Raw genomic sequence first — 17,135 nt, 5'->3', positions numbered from 1 at the left:
CATTGTTCCCTTTGTTTTTGGTGTCCTCCCCCAGTAGCTAAGGTTGGTTCAGTGGGTTGTGTAGCTTCCTGGTGGAGGGGACTGTTGCCTGTGTTCTGGTGAATGAGTCTGGATCTTGTCTTTCTGGTGGGCAGAACTGCATCTGGTGGTGTGTTTTGGGGTGTCTGTGACCTTATTAGGATTTTAAGCAGCCTCTCTGCTAATGTGAGGGGTTGTGTTCCTGTCTTCCTAGTTGTTTGGCATAGGGTGTTCAGCACTGTAGCTTGCTGTTCGTTGAGTGGAGCTGGGTCTTAGCGTTGAGATGGAGATCTCTGTGAGAGCTGTCACCATTTGATATTACGTGGAGCCAGGAGGTCTCTGGTGGACCAATGTCCTGCACCCGGCTCTCCCACCTGAGAGGCACAGGCCTCACACTCGGCCAGAGCATGAGGACCCTGTCAGCCACATAGCCAGGTACGTGGGGAGTTTCTTGCCTATTGGCAAGTCTGAGGTCTTCTGCCAGCGTTCAGTAGGTGTTCTGTAGGAGTTGTTCCACATGTAGATGTATTTCTGATGTATTTGTGGGGAGGAAGGTGATCTCCACGTCTTACTCCTCTGCCCTCTTGAAGGTCTCCCCAAGAAAAGCCTAACTGAATAAGCACTTCCAATGATGTGGAGAGCTATGAGAGAAAATAAAATAGTAGCCCGCATTCCCTGAAAAATCTTTAAATAGGATTGCCACATCTGTCTGGTTAGGTTTTAGCTTAGTACACCTAGAGGCAAGGAGGGTTTGACAACTTCAAAAGTTCATTGGTCATTTATGTATCTAAGTAAATCTGATTTAGTATTCAAAAATGGGGAACATGAGCGTGCCAAAATCAAACATGCAAAACTCAAAGGTACTGGTTATAGCTGATAGTCTTTCAAGTGTATGAAAACATGTTTTCTCTGCACTTTTAATGAAAAAAACATGTTTCTAGTGTAAATAGTTTCCCTCCATCCTTACCTCATCCACAAACCTTCTTCATCCTAACAAGTAGCTTTGAAACAACAACTCAGTATTTTCCCATCTATTTATTCATTGCTATGTTCTTGTAAGTAAGAGCTGGGTAATAGAAAGGGTTGTTCTTATTTTGTAACACTGATGCATCCTTTTATATCTGTATGTCTTTAGGTATTTTGTCCATTTTGTTTCAGAGTTGGTAAGGCTGTGGAGGTTCTCTAAGTTCTTGTTGTCTTAAGTGAAAATACCATTTTTTTCTGATTGTCTAAATACTTTGCTTGTTGAACAATGTTCAGAAAATAACAGTTAAAAAGTAAGTCAAAAATACAGGTAATATATGTGATAAAGTAAAAATAGCTCCCACTTGGTGTTTTCCAAAGCTAATTTACAAAGGGAATAATTGATTCAACTGTCCCCCTGGGGGTAGGTCTCAAGTCCCTTTGCTCTTTGGCCAGTAGGTTTGTGGTTAAGGTATCCTGATACACATTGTCCAATCCCTGGGCTCCTCTCTGTTCAAGTTCAGCAGAGATTAAGTATGTTAACGATCTTCACCTTCCTTTCCAGCACATTAAAAAATGGGGTAGGGCTTCCCTGGTGGTGCAGTGGTTGAGAGTCCGCCTGCTGATGCAGGGGACGCAGGTTCGTGCCCCAGTCCGGGAAGATCCCACATGCTGTGGAGCGGCTGGGCCCGTGATCCATGGCCACTGAGCCTGCACGTCCAGAGCCTGTGCTCCACAACGGGAGAGGCCACGGCAGTGAGAGGCCCACGTACCGCCAAAAAAAAAAGGGGGGCTAAGTGGGACTTCCCTGGTGGTGCAGTGGTTAAGAATCTGCCTGCCAATGCAGGGGACATGGGTTCAATCCCTGGTCTGGGAAGACCCCACACACCGCAGAGCAACTAAGCCTGTGCACCACAACTACTGATCCTGCCCTCTAGAGCCCGTGGGCCACAACTACTGAAGCTCGCGTGCCTAGAGCCTGTGCTCTGCAACAAACAAGAGAAGCCACCACGAGAAGCCCGTGCACCACAATGAAGAGGAACCCCCACTTGCCGCAACTAGAGAAAGCCCATGCGCAGCAATGAAGACCCAAAGCAGCCCAAAATAAATAATTTTTTTTAAATGGGGTAATAATGTAAGTCTTCAAATCTAAATTCCACTCATGTTGTATATCCCAATCTTACAGCTATAATATCAAACATTCTGCAAAATATCAAGATCAGATACCTAAAGCACATAAGAAAACTTTCATTCTACAGAAAGATGGAAGGGGAGGGATTACATATTTTGCTTTAATCACAATGGCTCCAATTTCTGACTACTGACTTGAACATCTACGATTTGGTATATTCAAATTGGTATTTTATACTACAATTTGGAATATAATGGTAGTAACAATGCTATTTCTTTTTAAAAGTCTCTCTCTAAAAAAAGAATCAGAACAGAAATAGCTACAACTACTTCAAGGGGAAAAGAAAGAAAAATAATATCTATCATATGCCACTAGTTTGGAATTTTAAATAACAAAAATAAAGTTATATTATAATTCCAATTTTGGCTCAATCTGAGGGAGAAAAATCCTAACAACCCGAGCTGCCAATGACAGAATGGGTTTTCTTGTGAATTAATGAGTTCTCCACCATGAGAGAAATTCACATCAGCCCTGTAGAGCCATTTTCTATAGATGTGATCTGGATGTTTCCACTGAGTGAAAGACAGGACTGAATGAAAGCTCTCATTTTCTCAAATCCAAGGTTCTACAATGCTTATTGAAGCTCCCCAACCCTGGCTCCTCCAACATGCCACACAATACTTGTATAGAGTGGTCAAAGTCATAGTATAAAGTCGTATGGGTGGTAAGGATACAGGGTCATTTACTATAGACTTCTATTTAAATTGGTCGGCGCCTTAACTTCACAATTTTTAAGTAGTTTGACCATCACCATTTTCCTCTAGAGAAGCTTGAGTAAGTCACTTTCCCACCATTCCCGACTTCTTCAAGGAAAAGTTATACTTCAGGGAAGCAGAACACAAGGTCTTTGTTATCTCCTAAGAAATACAGGAAATTCAGAACTATTCTTCTATAAGGTAACCAGCAAAAGGGCAGAAGCATTAGATTTAGACCCTGCCTCTTCACATTTATACCAAATTCAGACACAACCAATAGGCATAAAAATCTCAGAAGCTAGTCCTAAATTATAGAAGCCACTGGATCTAAGCTCTTAAAACTATACTCTCCAACCTTTTGTGACCAGGCATAAAATTTATTTATTCATTGGACAGATGTTTACTGACCACCTACGATGCAAATCTAGACTAGGGATCAGCAAACTTCTACAATGGGCCACATGGTAAATGGCCAGGTTTTCAGTTCATCAGTCCCTTTCACACCTACTCAACTCCCCCATTTGCAGCCACAGAAAATACACGAATGAGTAAGTGTGGCTGTGTTCCAATAAAATATTATGTATAAAATAAATAAAAACAGTAGGCAGGCTGGATTTGGCCTGTGGGCGGTAATCTGCCAAACCTCGGTCTTGACTTTTGAGATACATCAATGAACAAAACAGAAGAAAATCCCTTTCTTTTTGGAGCTTGCAGTCTTATAAGATCAGTAAAAAATTAGCATGCACTCCAAATACATATACATGTATTTATTTGTAAATTGTATGTGTATAACAGCATATAAACACATTTTGTACATTATAAAATTTAGGCAATATTATAAATTATAATGAATGTGATAAATATTTTAAGATAAATTGTATATTTTACTTTTTGATACTTTTATTTTTTTTACTTGTTCACTAAAATTATCACTATCAATATACTTCAGTGAGAGCAATATCTTTTAAAATCTTGGTTTAACATTCTGTGATCGAATTTTAAGCCAGTTGTTTTAGATATTTGGTTTTAAAGGCTGTCATAGTGGAAAATTCCTCTCAAAAAGATCTATAGCTCCAAAAGGAAGCACTGCATTATTGGCTGTGCTTATTAAACCATGATCACTATTTTTAAATCTCATCCTTCAATTATGCAAAGAATTTCATTAAATTTTTGGCTTATATATTTACATCTTCTTCAGTGTAAATGAGTTGTTACTGCCAACTAATTGGAAGGTAAATATTGGAAGGTAAGTAAACATTTGTTGACCAACTGAATAAATGCAAAAAATTCACTGAAAGCATTTGAAAGATTGGTAAAGATGCTTCTAAGTTGATATGAAGTTTGTTGATGAGAGTTTTTGATATGTGACATACAGGGTTTTAAGCAATACCCTAATCATTCCTAAAATTTAAAGCACATAAACGTAATACCTAACAGTACACTGGGGAAAGGAAGGCATAAGGAGGTCACTGCCAAGCTCTCTAGGTGGTGGAATGCCCATACTTCCCCAGTGATCAGAACAGGTGAGGGCTTCAAAGTCAATCCTTAGGTTTAATACGAGTAAAGTTTTCTTTCTTTTTTCATTTTAAAAATTTACAAGGGGGATTTCCCTGGTGGTCCACTGCTTAGGACTCCACGCTTCCACTGCAGGGGGCATGAGTTCGATCCCTGGTCGGGTAGCTAAGATCCTGCAAACCGCAGAGTGCAGCCAAAAACAAAACAAAAAAAAATTGTTTTTAATTAAAAAAAATTTACAAGGTTGACTAGAATCAATGAATCGTCTGTTGCACCCTTTCGTATGCACTTTGGAGATAACTATTCTTCAGAGTTATTTATTTTTTCCGTAGTTTGCATTTGGAGAGTGCCTTTTCCAACACTATTGTCTATTTGTAAAGGATTTCAACTTGGAACCTATATTGTTAGATGTAACTGATAGATTCCACCAATCTAGTTCACTTTCTCTGTCTGCATATTCTTGAGAGTAACATCTTACCAACACAGCACACTCGGTATAATAACGCAGAGAAAACACAAATTAAGTATATCTTTCACTCACACCTAACTCAATCACAATGATTTGGTTGGCTATTTTTGGTTTCTAACTTGTATATCTGCCCCAGTCTGGAAGTATCAGCAAACTATCTGAACTGTTTGGCAGAATCTTCAAAACTTCAGATGAACTCTAGTCAAGTTTACTCCATCTCTAATGAGAGATTATTAATCAATAGTATGTTTGTAGTCATGAAAGGGTTGTTTAGAACATTAATAAATGTCATCTAGAAAATTAACCAAAAAAGTAATTAACAAGATTTATTACCTGATTCCCTATCACCTTTATGATCAAACCAAAGGAAAATGTGATTAAAAATGAGGATTACTAAAACCTGAACATTTTATAAATATTCCCGCAAAACCCTCCTCAAATAGCCAGGAAGTTTGGCACTCTTCCCTACTCAGGTAACACGTTATAGGGGTTTTCACGGTGTTAGGTGTTTAATTGTTTCTCCAACTCTCCCCTCTGCTGCAGAAATAGTTTTAGAGCAGGGAATTTTTCTTTTTCTGTGCCCTCTAATGCATAGTAGTGTTCAATTAGCATCTACTGAAATCAAATAAAATGTTATGGAAGTCCCAAAGTATATGTTAAATTTCCGTGGTCCATAATTGAAGAAAACCTCAGAATTGTGAACTTTATTTGGTGTTCCTGAAAATTAGACAGGAAATATTTCCTTCTTCATGTCTTAGTTTTGGTTCAGAAAAATTCTTGTCTGAGTACCGCTAAGCTCTGTAGCACTGAACACTCTTCTTGAAATGTATTTCAAATACATGGAGTTTTAAAACGTCAAATTAATTTGGCCCATCTTCTCATAAAGGGAATAGTTAAAACTGACATCATTTGCCATTGATATGATCAACCTCATTAAAAATTTAACAAAATCACTGACAAATTCAGAACTAATAAGAGAGTGCAGCAAGGTGAATGAATATATCAGTAGAGTTTTTCTATGTCAACTACAATGAACTAGAAAACAAAATATTAACAAGATCACCGAATTCTATAAAATTTCTAAGGATTAACGTCACAAAAATACAAAGGACTGCTATAGAAAAAATTTTAATTCAATGAAAGAATATAAAAGAAAATCTGAGTAAATGAAGAACATTCCATGCTCCTGAAGGGAGGATTTAATATTATAAATATGTCTATTTTCCCCAAATTGATCTATACTGAAATCAACTCTAATCAAAATTCCAGCTGGATTAATTTTGATGAACTTGATAAACCTCTTCTAAAATACGCAAAGAAGTCTAAAGGTCTATAAACAGCTAAGTCACCTTTGAAAAAGATGACCGAAGACTAAGGAATTGCTTTACCAGGTATTAAGACAAACTAAAAGTCAGGATAAAAATCACAAAATGGTCTTGGTGCAAGAATGTACAAACAGAGCAGTGGAACAAATGAGAGTCATAAGAGCCCCAAGTCCCTAATATACAATAAAGATGGCACCATACACAAATCAAAGAACAAAGGATGAACCAGTTAGTATACAGCATTGGAAAAATATTTTTGAAAAAAACTGAATTCCTATATAATATCTTATAAAAGTTGGACTCTAAGAGGATTAAAGACCTAAATTTGAAAAGTAAACTATAAAGTAATAAAAGATAATGTAGAAAAATAGCCTGATAACCTGGCAGGGGCAAGAATTTAAACAAAACCCCAAAAGCATACTCTATAACGTAAAATACTTGTAAATATTATATCAAAACTAAGGATTCTGAGAGGAGCTCAAAATGGAGTAGGAGATTGCTAAGCTCACCTCCCCCCACAAACACATCAATAATACATCTACATGTGGAAGAATTCTCACTGAAAACAAACTGGAAACTGGCAAAAGACTCTTACACAACCAAGGCTGTAAAGTAAGATCCACACGGAGCCAGGTAGGAAGGGAGGAGAAGCAATCAAGTTGGGACCTGTGCCCTTGAGAGAGGATGCAGAAGAAGAGGGGGAAACCATGGCTTGGGGATCCTCCCTGGGGAGTGAGCAGTTGAACCACATACTGGGAATGCCAGCTCTGAGGCCTGACACTGGGAAGAGGAGTCCCCTTGGCTGATTTGAAGACCAGTGGGGCTAGCAGTGGGGCTGTGAGAAACCTAGACACCACTCACAAAGAGCAAGCACAGGCTTGTTTGGTCTCAAAACAAGGCAGAGGAAGAAGATTGAAACTGCCTGGCACTCTGGCTGATTTCCCCCAGCTGGCACAGCACTCACCCCTGGGCCACGCTGAACACCCACTCCAACCCCTCTTGCTCTGATGAAACTTTCTACTAGGACGAAGTCTGATATTGCTGAGGAGAGTACGCAGTTGTGCAGGACGGAGCCTGCTTTGATCCAGCACAGCACCTGAATGGGGAGAGGGCAGGCATTGTGGTTGGTACCAGAGACGGAGGAATGGGAGCTGTTTAGAGCTCTGACTGGTGCTGGGACCAACACAGCACGTGCCCCAGCCCACAATGGGTGCCTGCTCCAAGCCGCACCTGCTCCCATGCTGCTCCCCTCCAGGGCAAATATGCCCATGCTGGGAGCGGGCAGAACACAAACGTGGAATGGAAACAGCTTGGACCTAACCCTCAGGGCTTCTCCAGCAACTTGGGACCCAACCTAGCCCTCAGCAGGGCACTGTTGGTCACTAAGCAGAAGAGAAGCCCAGGCTCACACTTGGCTCTGGCTTTAGCCCCTGCACCTCCAGCCCCACCTCTCACCAAGATGATAGCTGCCAGTACACCCTGAGGGAATATGAGACTCATGTTCACATCAGATCCAGCTCTCCCACCAAAGCCACTGGGCACACGCAGACTGTATAAGGATGCACCTAGAAAAGGACACCCTTTTAAGACCAGGATAGGTAACTGTTTCACCTAATTTCATGAAGAGATAAAGTTAAGCAAAATGAGAAGATAGAGGAAGTTCTTTCAGACCAAAGAATAATAAAAAAAACCTGAAAAAAATAACTAATGAAACAGAGATAAGTAATTTACCATATAGAGAGGTCAAAGCATTAGTAACAAGAATGCTAATAGAACTAAGAGAAAGAATAGATGAACACAATGAGAATTTTAACAAGTTAACTAGAAAATATAAAAAAGAACCAGTCTACAGCAGAAAAACACAATAACTGAAGTGAAGAACACACTAGAAGGAATTAATAGCAGACTAGGTGATATGGAAGAATGCGTTACGTGATCTGAAGATAGAATAATGAAAATCACACCATCACATAATAAGAAACAAATTTTTAAACATGAGATCAGTTTAAGGGACCTCTGGGACATCATCAAGCATAGCAATATTTGCATTGTAGTAGTCCAAGAAAGAAAAAAGATAAAAGGGTCGAAAATATATTTGACGAAATTATGGCTGAAAACTTCCTAAGCCTAAAGAAGAAAAGAGATATCCAGGTACAGGACACATAGAGAGTTCCAAACAAGATGAGCCCAAAGAAACCCACACCAAGACATATCATAATTAAAATGGAAAATGTTAAACACAGATTTTTAAAGGCAGCAAAAGAAAAACAAAAAGTCACATACAGTGGAACCCCCATAAGGCTATCAGCTGATTTTTCTGCAGAAACTTTGCAGTCCCGAAGGGAGTGGTGTGATATATTTAAAGTGCTTGAGGGGAAAAGCCTGCAACCTAGGAATATTCTACTCAGCAAGGTTATAATTTAGAATTGGAGGAGAGATAAACAACTTCTCAGACAAGCAAAACTAAAAGAGTTCATCAATACTAAACCAACCCTAAAAGAAATGTTAAAGGGTCTTCTCTAAGTGGAAAAGAAAAAGCTATAATGAGATGTCAGAATCTATATGAAAGGAAAACTCCCCGTAGTAAAGGCAAATATATAGTAAAGGCTGTGGATCAACCACGTAAATAAGGTAGCAAGAAGATTAAAAGACAAAAAAATGTAAAATGAACTATAACTACAACAAACAGTTAAGGGATAAACACGAAGATGTAAAATATGGTATCAAAAACACAAAAGCTGGGAGAGGGGTAAAAATGTAGATCTTTTAGAACGTGTTTCAACTTAAGTAACTACCACTTTAAAACAACTAGATAGGTCAACATATATAAACCCATGGTAACCACAAATCAAAAATCAAAAACCAAAAACCAATGCACGAAAACTAGAGAAAAAGGAACACAAACATACCACTAAAGAGAATCAACAAACCACAAGGGGAGAAACTAAAAGAACAGAGAATAACTACAAAAACAACCAGAAAACAAGTAACGAAACTGCAATAAGTACATACCTATCAATAATCACATTAAATGACAATAGAGTAAATGCTCCAATTAAAAGACATAGGGGGGCTTCCCTGGTGGTGCAGTGGTTGAGGGTCTGCCTGCCGATGCAGGGGACACAGGTTCGTGCCCCGGTCCGGGAAGATCCCACATGCCACAGAGTGGCTGGGCCCGTGAGCCATGGCCGCTGAGCCTGCGCGTCCGGAGCCTGTGCTCCACAAACGGGAGAGGCCACAACAGTGAGAGGCCCGCGTACCGCAAAAAAAAAAAAAAAAAAAAAAAAGACATAGGGAAGCTGACTGGATAACAAAACAACACCCATCTATATGTTACTTACAAGAGATTCACTTCAGAGCTAAATATACACACAGACTGAAAGTAAGCAGAGGGCTTCCCTGGTGGTGCAGTGATTAAGAATCTGTCTGCCAATGCAGGAGACACGGGTTCAAGCCCTGGTCCAGGAAGATCCCACATGCCTTGAAGCAATTAAGCCCGTGCACCACAACTACTGAGCCTACACTCTAGATCCCGCAAGTCACAACTACTGAAGCCTGCATGCCACAACTACTGAAGCCCGTGTGCCTAGGGCCCATGCTCCGCAACAAAGAGAAGCCACTGCAATGAGAGGCCTGTACACCACCACAAAGAGTAGCCCCCACTCGCTGTGACTAGAGAAAGCCCGCATGCAGCAACGAAGACCCAATGTAGCCAAAAATAAAATAAAATAAATAAATGTATAAAGAAAAAAAGTAAGGAGATGCAAAATGATATTTTATGCAAATGGAAACAAGAATGGTGGGGTAGCAATACTCATATCAGACAAAATAGACTTTGCTTTAAAGTCTATAACATAAGACAAAGAATGGTATTATATAATGATAAAGAGATCAATACAAAAAGAGGATATAACGTTTGTTAACATACATGCACCTAATACAGGAGCACCTAAATATATAAAGCAAATATTGAGACATAAAGGGAGAAATTGACAACAGTACAATAATAGTAGGGGACTATAACACCCCACTTAAATCAAGAGACACATCATCCAGACAGAAAATCATTAAGGAAAGAGTAACCTTAAATGACTCATTAAACCAGTGGGACTTAGATATCAAAAGGACATTACATCCAAAAACAGCAGAATATACATTCTTTTCAAGTGCACATGGAACATTCTCTCGGATAGATCAAATGCCACAATACAAATCTTAACAAATTTAAGAGGACAGAGATTATACCAATCATTTCTTCCAAACACAAGGATATGAAACTAGGAATCAATTACAGTGAGAAAAATGAAAAAAACACAAACACATGGAGAGCAAACAACGTGATACTAAAACACCAATGAGTCAAAGAGGAAATCAGAAAATACCTTGAGACAAGCGAAAATGGAAACACAGCTTTCCAAAATCTATGACATGCAGCAAAAGCAGTTCTAAAAGAAAAGTTTACAGCAATAGAGGCATACCTTAACAAGAAAAATCTCAAATAAACAATTTAACCTACAATCTAAAGGAATTAGAAAAAGAAGAAAAAAGCCTAAAGTCAACAGAAGGAAGGAAATAATAAATATCAGAGAAGAAATAAATAAAATAGAGATAAAAATATTAGAAAAGATCAAGGAAACCAAGAGCTGGATCTTTGAAAGGATAAAAAATTTGATAAATCATTAGCCAGGCTCACTAAGAAGAAGAGAGGATCCAAATAAACAAAGTAACAAATGAAAAAGGAGAAATTACAACCAACACCACAGAGATACAAAAATTAAAAAGAGAATACTACAAACCAACAGTAATATGCCAACAAACTGAACAACATAAAGAAAGAAGAAATGGCTAAATTTCTAGAAACATACAATCTTCCAAGACTGAATCAGGAAGAGACAGACAAACTGAACAGACTCATCAATAGTAGTGAAAATGAATTAGTCATCAAAAAATTCCCAGCAAACAAAGCTCAGGACAGGATGGCTTAACAGGGGAATTCTACCAAACATAAAAAGAAGAGCTAATACCTATCCTTCTCAAACCATTCCCAAAAATTGAAGAGGAGAGCTGAAAAATTCACTCTCTGAGGCCACCATTACCCTGATGCCAAAACCAGACAAAGACACTACAAAAAAAAAGAAAGTTACAGGCCAATATCTTTGATGATTATAGATGCAAAAATCTGCAACAAAATATTAGCAAACTGAATTCAACAATATATACAAAGGCACACCATGAACAAGTGGCGTTTATTTCAGGGATGCAAGGATGCTTCAATATCCGCAAATCAATCTATGTGGTACCCCACATTTACAAAATGAAGAATAAAAATCAAATGATTATCACAATAGATGAAGAAAAAGCACTGGACAAAATTCACATCCATTCATGAAAAAAACTCTCATCAAAGTTGGTATAGAGAGAACATATCTCAACATAATAAAGGGCATATATGATAAACTCACAGCTAAAATCATACTCAATGGTGAAAACCTGAAAGTTTTTTCTCTAAAATCTGGTGTAAGACATACTGGGCATACTTATGCCCACTCCCACCACTTCTATTTAACACAGTATTTGGAACTCCTAGCCACAGCAATCAGACAAGAAATAGAAATAAAAGGCATCCAAATTGGAAGAAGTAAAACTGTCACTATTTGCAGATGACATGATACTACATATAAAAAAGCATAAAGTTTCCAACAAAAAACTATTATAATAAATTCAGGAAAGCTGCAGGATACCAGATTAATATACAGAAATCTGTTGCTTTTCTATACACTAATAAGGAACTACCCGAAAGAGAAAGCAAGAAAACAATCTGGTTCAATATCACATCAAAAAGAATTAAAATACTAGGAATAAACTTAACCAAAGGGGTTAAAGACCTATACTCTGAAAACTATAAAACACTGATAAAACAAACAGAAAAAGATACAAAGAAATGGAAAGATGTCCCATGATCACAGATTGGAAGAATTAATATTTTTTAAATGTCCATACTACCCAAGGCAATCTACAGATTTAATGCAATCCCTATCAAAATACCCATAACATTTTTCCACGGAACTAGAACAAATTACCCTAATATTTAATATGGAACCACAAAAGACTCCAAATAGCCAAAGCAATGTTTACAAAAAAAGAACAAAGATGGAGGTATCATGCTTTCTGACTTCTGACTATACAAAGCTACAGCAATCAAAACAATATGGTAGGGGCTTCCCTGTTGGCGCAGTGGTTAAGGGTCCACCTGCCGACGCAGGGGACATGGGTTCGTGCTCCGTTCCGGGAAGATACCACATGCCGCGGAGCGGCTGGGCCCGTGAGCCATGGCCACTGAGGCTGTGCGTCCAGAGTCTGTGCTCCGCAACGGGAGAGGCCACAACAGTCAGAGGACCACGTACGGAAAAAAAACAAAAAACAAAAACAAAAAAAAATATGGTAGGGAGGAGCTTCCACATGGCGGAAGATTAAGACACAGAGATCACCTTCCTCCCCACAAATACCTCAGAAATACATCTACACGTGGAACAACTCCTACAGAACACTTACTGAATGCTGGCAGAAGACCTCAGACCTCCCAAAAGGCAAGAAACTCCCCACGTACCTGGGTAGGGCGAAAGAATGAAGAATAAACAGAGACAAAAGTATAGGGACGGGACCTGCACCAGTGGGAGGGAGCTGTGGAGGAGCAAAGGTCTCCACACACTAGAAGCCCCTTCGCGGGCAGAGACTGCGGGAGGCGGAGGGGGAAAGCTTCGGAGCCGCGGAGGAGAGCACAGCAACAGGGGTGCGGAGGGCAAAGCGGACAGATTCCCGCACAGAGGATCGGTGCTGACCGGCACTCACCAGCCCGAGAAGCTTGTCTGCTCCCCCGCCGGGGCGGGCGGGGCTGCGAGCTGAGGCTCCGGCTTCGGAGGTCGGATCCCAGGGAGAGGACTGGGGTTGGCGGAGTGAACACAGCCTGCAAGGGGTTAGTGCACCACGGCTAGCCGGGAGGGAGTCTGGGGAAAAGTCTGGACCTGCCGAAGAGGCAAGAGACTTTTTCTTCCCTCTTTGTTTCCTGGTGCGCGAGGAGAGGGGATTAAGAGCGCTGCTTAAAGGAGCTCCAGAGACGGGCGCGAGCCGCGGCTAAAAGCTCGGACCCCAGAGACGGGCATGAGACGCTAAGGCTGCTGCTGCCGCCACCAAGAAGCCTGTGTGCGAGCACAGGTCCTATCCACACCCCCCTTCCGGGGAGACTGTGCAGCCCGCCACTGCCAGGGTCCCGGGATCCAGGGACAACTCCCCCAGGAGAACGCACGGCACGCCTCAGACTGGTGCAACGTCACACCGGCCTCTGCCGCCGCAGGCTCGCCCCGCACCCCGTGCCCCTCCCTCTGCCCGGCCTGAGTGAGCCAGAGCCCCCGAATCACCGGCTCCTTTAACCCCGTCCTGTCTGAGCGAAGAACAGACGCCCTCCTGCGACCTACAGGCAGAGGCGGGGCCAAGTCCAAAGCTGAACCCCAGGCGCTGTGCAAACAAAGAAGAGAAACGGAAATTTTTCCCAACAGCCTCAGGAGCAGCGGATTAAATCTCCACAATCAACGTGATGTACCCTGCGTATCTGGAATACCTGAATAGACAACAAATCATCCCAAATTGAGGAGGGGGACTTTGGAAGCAACGATATATATATATTTTTTTCCCTTTTTCTCTTTTTTGTGAGTGTGTGTGTGTATGCTTCTCTGTGTGATTCTGTCTATATAGTTTTGCTTTTACCATGAGTCGTAGGGTTCTGTTTTTTTTATTACTTAAAAAATATTCTTTTCTTCATAATTATTTTTTATTTTAATAAGTTTATTTTATATTACTTTATTTTATTTTATCTTCTTCTTTCTCTCTTTCTTTCTTTTCTCCCTTTTATTCTGAGCCGTGTGGAGGACAGGCTCTTGGTGCTCCAGCCAGGCGTCAGGGCTGTGCCTCTGAGGAGGGAGAGCCAAGTTCAGGACACTGGTCCACAAGAGACCTCCCAGCTCCACGTAATATCAAACGGCGAAAATCTCCCAGAAATCTCCATCTCAATGCCAAGACCGGGCTCCACTCGACGGCCAGCAAGCTACAGTGCTGGACACCCCATGCCAAACAACTAGCAAGACAGGAACACAACCCCGCCCATTAGCACAGAGGCTGCCGAAAATCATAATAAGGCCACAGACACCCCAAAACACACCACCAGACGTGGACCTGCCCACCAGAAAGACAAGATCCAGCCTCATCCACCAGAACACAGGCACTAGTCCCCTCCACCAGGAAGCCTACAGAACCCACTGAACCAACCTTAGCCACTGGGGACAGACACCAAAAACAACGGGAACTACGAACCTGCAGCCTGCGAAGAGGAGACCCCAAACACAGTAAGATAAGCAAAATGAGAAGACAGAGAAACACACAGCAGATGAAGGAGCAAGGCAAAAACCCACCAGACCTAACAAGTGAAGAGGAAATAGGCAGTCTACCTGAAACAGAATTCAGAATAATGATAGTAAAGATGATCCAAAATCTTGGAAATGGAATGGAGAAAATACAAGAAATGTTTAACAAGGACCTAGTGGACCTAAAGAGCAAACAAACAATGATGAACAACACAATAAAGGAAATTAAAAATTCTCTAGAAGGGATCAATAGCAGAATAACTGAGGCAGAAGAACGGATAAATGACCTGGAAGATAAAATAGTGGAAATAACTACTGCAGAGCAGAATAAAGGAAAAAGAATGAAAAGAATTGAGGACAGCCTCAGAGACTTCTGAGACAACATTAAACACACCAACATTCGAATTATAGGGGTCCCAGAAGAAGAGAAAAAGAAAGGGACTGAGTAAATATTGGAAGAGATTACAGTTGAAAACTTCCCTAATATGGGAAAGCAAATAGTTAATCAAGTCCAGGAAGCACAGAGAGTCCCATACAGGATAAATCCAAGGAGAAACATGCCAAGACACATATTAATTAAACTATCAAAAATTAAATACAAAGAACAAATATTAAAAGCAGCAAGGAAAAAACAACAAGTAACACATAAGGGAATCCCTATAAGGTTAAGAGCTGATCTTTCAGCAGAAACTCTGCAAGCCACGAGGGAGTGGCAGGACATATTTAAAGTGATGAAGGAGAAAAACCTACAACCAAGATTACTCTACCCACCAAGGATCTTATTCAGATTTGACGGAGAAATTAATAGCTTGACAGACAAGCAAAAGCTAAGAGAATTCAGCACCACCAAACTAGCTTTACAACAAATGCTACAGGAACTCCTCTAGGCAGGACACACAAGAGAAGAAAACGACCTACAATAATAAACTCAAAACAATTAAGAAAATGGTAATAGGAACGTACATATCGATAATTACCTTAAATGTAAATGGATTAAATGCTTGAACCAAAAGACACAGACTGGCTGAATGGATACAAAAAAAAGACCCGTATATATGCTGTCTACAAGAGACCCACTTCAGCCCTAGGGACACATACAGACTGAAAGTGAGGGGACGGAAAAAGTTATTTCATGCAAATGGAAATCAAAAGAAAGCTGGAGTAGCAATTCACATACAAGACAAAATAGACTTTAAAACAAAGACTATTACAAGAGATAAAGAAGGACACTACATAATGATCAAGGGATCGATCCAAGAAGAACATATAACGATTGTAAATATTTATGCACCCAACATAGGAGCACCTCAATACATAAGGCAAATACTAACAGCCATAAAAGGGGAAATCGACAGTAACACAATCATAGCAGGAGACTTTAACACCTCACTTTCACCAATGGACAGATCATCCAAAATGAAAATAAATAAGGAAACACAAGCTTTAAATGATACATTAAGCAAGATGGACTTAATTGATATTGATAGGACATTCCATCCAAAAGCAACAGAATACACATTCTTCTCAAGTGCTCATGGAACATTCTCCAGGATAGATCATATCTTGGGTACAAATCAAGCCTTGGTAAATTTAAGAAAATTGAAATCGTGTCAAGTATCTTTCCCGACCACAACGCTATGAGATTAGGCATCAATTACAGGAAAAAACTACGTAAGGAATACAAACACATGGAGGCTAAACAACACAATACTTAATAACCAAGAGCTCACTGGAGAAAGCAAAGAGGAAATAAAAATTACCTAGACACAAATGACAATGAAACACGACGACCCAAAACCTATGAGATGCAGCAAAAGCAGTTCTAAGAGGGAAGTTTGCAGCAATAAAATCCTACCTCAAGAAACAAGAGAAATCTCAAATAAACAACCTAATCTTACACCTAAAGCAATTAGAGAAAGAAAACAAAAAAAGCCCAAAGTTAGCAGAAGGAAAGAAATCATAAAGATCAGATCAGAAGTAAATCAAAAAGAAATGAAAGAAATGATAGCAAATATCAATAAAATTAAAAGCAGGCTCTTTGAGAAGGTAAACAAAATTGATAAACCATTAGCCAGACTTACCAAGAAAAAATGTGAGAAGACTCAAACCAATAAAATTAGAAATGAAAAAGGGTAACGACTGACACTGCAGAACTACAAAGGATCATAAGAGATTACTACAAGTAACTCTATGCCAATAAAATGGACAACCTGGAAGAAATGGACAAATTCTTAGAAACGCACAACCTTGCGAGACTGAACCAGGAAGAAATAGAAAATATGCACAGACCTATCACAAACACTGAAACAGGAACTGTGATTAAAAATCTTCCAACAGGGGCTTCCCTGCTGGCGCAGTGGTTGGTAGTCCTCCTGCCAATGCAGTGGATGTGGGTTCATGCCCTGGTCCGGGAAGATCCCACATGCCGCGGAGCAGCTGGGCTCGGGAGCCATGGCCGCTGAACCTGCAAGTCCGGAGCCTGGGCTCCGCAATGGGAGAGGCCACAACAGTGAGAGGCCCGCGTATCGCAAAAAAAAAAAAAAA

Source organism: Aethalodelphis obliquidens, unplaced genomic scaffold, assembly GCF_003676395.1.
Source record: "Aethalodelphis obliquidens isolate GAN/ISIS:26980383/991018 unplaced genomic scaffold, ASM367639v1 scaffold99, whole genome shotgun sequence".
NCBI classification, from domain to species: domain Eukaryota; kingdom Metazoa; phylum Chordata; class Mammalia; order Artiodactyla; family Delphinidae; genus Aethalodelphis; species Aethalodelphis obliquidens.
This window is presented reverse-complemented; position numbering follows the sequence as displayed.